Source organism: Sturnira hondurensis, unplaced genomic scaffold (assembly GCF_014824575.4).
Source record: "Sturnira hondurensis isolate 20B ecotype Veracruz unplaced genomic scaffold, ASM1482457v3 Scaffold0001872, whole genome shotgun sequence".
NCBI lineage: Eukaryota > Metazoa > Chordata > Mammalia > Chiroptera > Phyllostomidae > Sturnira > Sturnira hondurensis.
In genome coordinates this window covers 27,000,249-27,003,692 of record NW_028074503.1, presented here as the reverse complement: position 1 = coordinate 27,003,692, position 3,444 = coordinate 27,000,249, and positions in this window count along the sequence as shown.

Genomic DNA, 3,444 nt, shown 5'->3' with positions numbered 1-3,444 from the left:
ACTTTCCCCTATTACATAAAAAATAACATTATTTGAGAAATTCCTAAATGCATGGCAATGTGCTTAGTATTTCAGCTATATTATTTCCTTGAATTTTCCCATCTTTTCTATGAATTAGGTGCTATTTTTATTTCCATCTTACAGATGAATAGATGAAAGGATTAAGAATCTCTTTAAAGGTTTTGGAGCTAGTAAGTGGCAGGGCTGAAATTTGAACCCAGGGAATATCCCCAGCATGAGCTTGGCCTTCTTTTTTTAAAAATTTTATTTATTTATCTTTAGAGGGGAAGGAAGGAGAGAGGGAGAGAAATATCAATGTGTGGTTGCCTCTGCTGGGGACACACAGTATATCGTGTGTCCCCTGCCAGGAACTGGCCTGCAACCCAGGCATGTGCCCTGACTGGGAATCGAACTGTGATCCTCTGGTTCGCAGGCCCACGCTCAATCCACTGAGCTACACCAGCCAGGGCTTGGCCTTCTTAACTGGCTCAGGATGCAAATTCCTGATTTCTCATCACGCTGTCCCTGGGTGAAAGGGGGTGGACCACGCACAGGCAATGTACACTGACTAGTGTTTTCTTGCTATGGGTGTGATGTAAAACTGGTATTTTACCTGTCTTTGCTAACACATTGCTCTTGAACCTCTATAGAGTCAACAATTTCAACATATTTGTGCATAGTTGAGCTCAGAGTTTAATGTTAAGTGGACTTCATGCATACCATTTTAATCTTGCACTTGCCAAATTTATGTTTTTCCATTACACCTGTAAATCTTTCCTTGTCCTACTGCGAATGATTTACCATTTTCCTCTCAAGGACTTTTTGTGTTACATTGGCACCTCCTATTACATTTTAGGACAAGGGTGGAATAATGAGACTTGGTGATTTTTAAATCAACCCCAAATATTGTTTCAGGATAAACATCCAATTATTCTTTTGTTCTGTGGTAAGTTTTCTGTAATTGGAAATGTTGAGATAATGCTAGTTTAAATTCCAAGTGTGGAAATATTTTCTATACCGTGAAGTCCTCTCGTTTGCGTGGATGAGTGATGGGGAGTGGGTCCAAGAGACTTGACACATTAATTTTAATTCAGAAGTGGTTTTGGAGAGACAGATTAATGTTCTAAATCAGCCTGGTGAGATCGAAGCTGGGAAAAGGCATTCAAGGAAAAATGTCATACTCTGTTAGAACAGCTACGAGGGAGGCTCAGGAGGAAACTGGCCATCAGGGGCGGGTAATGTTCCTAGAGTTGTGGGTGATGTGCCTGAAAATTCCAGACACTGCATCTTGCTGATTCAGAGACAAATCAATTTTTTACTTTTTAATATTTATGAAATCGGAATATACCTTGTGGTAGCTGAGCAATGCACAATAGGGTGTTAACATGGAGGTTCTGCCTAGGGCTAAAATAGAAATTATATTTGGAAGGTAGGTGGTAGTAGAAGGAATCATGACTGTTTTTGTTTTTTCAATTCTAATTGCGGTAAAACACACATGTAAAGTTTACCGTCTTGACTGTTTGTAAGTGTGCAGGTCAGTGGCATGAAGTCCATCACATCGCTGTGCATCCGCCACCACCATCCATCTCCCGAACTTTCTCGCCTTCCCCACGGGAACCCTGTGCCCACTACACACCGACTGCCCACTGTTCCCTCCCGCTGGCCCCTGACAACAACAGTTCTCCTTTCTGTCTCTGTGAATTTGTCTGTTCCAGGTAACTCACACAGGTGGCATCAGACGGTGTTTTGTTTTGTGTATGGCTTATTTAATTTTACATCCTGTCCTTAAGATTCATTTTTGTTGCAGCATGCACCAGAATTGCCTTCCTTTTTCAGGCTGAATAATATTCCACTGTGTACACGCACCACATTTTCCACTCGTCTGTTGATGGACACTGTGCTGCTTCTGCCTTTTGGCTGCTGCTGCGAGCAATGCTGCCATGAGCGTGGGCGTGTAACTATGGGGGACTTGCATTGGTCCTTCTAGGTAGATACCCAGAATTGGAATGGCCAGATCAGATGGTACTTCTGTCTGTAATTTTTTGGTGGAGGACCACACCGTTCTCCACAATGGCGTCCCCATACTGCCCTCCTACTAACAGTGCACAGGGTTCCACTTCCTCCACATCCTCACCAGCACTTGCCGTTGGCATTTTACTAGTAGCCTGATGGGTGTGAGGTAAAGGAATCATGACTCTTAACGACCTCACTCACCGAGAAGGTGTAATACATGGGCAGGGATTGGATATTTGAGGATGACTCTGGGGAGAGGGATGTCAGTAGGCTGCTGCTGACTTGATCCCATAGGGAGGACAGTCAAAGTGAAATCTGTGGGAGGTACAAGATGTGCTTCCTCTTTGTTCTTCACAAAGGAGACGTTTCCCCCCTTTATATCTAAGGAGGCCTCTTGGAGACCTAACAATCTGACCTAACTCTATAGAGGTTCGAGAGCAGTGAGTTAGCAAAGACAGGTAAAATACCAGTTTTACATCACACCCATAGCAAGAAAACATGTACATACCAGCTGGTCTTGGATAGTGTTGACACCAGTTCATGACATCATTGGTCATGTTGGAACTTTCCTGGTCCTTCCCCGCCCCTTCTCCTCAGTTAAACTCTGGAGGACGTTGTAGGCAGGAATGGGAGCCTGGGCTGGGAAAGANGAGCAACTGCCCCCCCCCCCCCATTGCCTACTCCCTTCCCTCTGCTGAAGACATAGATTAAGGAGGCAGGAAGGGTTAATTGATTATCAGGACCACGTTTTGATTAGGCTACGGCACCCAGAATTCCAATTACCCAACTGAAACTGCCTTTGTCCCTTAAAGTGACTGTTGAACGTTTTTAACAACCTAAGAGAAGCCAGAGAATTCATGGAGTCAACTGCCATTTCCATCCAGGGCAGTATGTAGTCCCCTGGAGCATGTTTTAAGGGGCAGAGAGAGGTAAAAATAAAGTCGCTTCATGACCATGTCCTGTGGATTGGGCTTATTCTGTGGAATGGTCATTTGCACATGTGATGGGGTAGTGTCTTTCTCAGCTGCACCTCTGCCCCGTTGTAATTAAAATGATCGTGATTTGCTCTTGGAAAATTGAGAGGNGGCAGGAATGGGAGCCTGGGCTGGGAAAGAAAGGAGCAGCTGCCCCCACCCCCCCCTTGGCCTACTCCCTTCCCTCTGCAGAAGACATAGATTAAGGAGGCAGGAAGGGTTAATTGATTATCAGGACCAGGTTTTGATTAGGCTACGGCACCCAGAATTCCAATTACCCAACTGAAACTGCCTTTGTCCCTTAAAGTGACCGTTGAACGTTTTTAACGACCTAAGAGAAACCAGAGAATTCATGGAGTCAACTGCCATTTCCATCCAGGGCAGTATGTGGTCCCCTGGAGCATGTTTTAAGGGGCAGAGAGAGGTAAAAATAAAGTCGCTTCATGACCATGTCCTG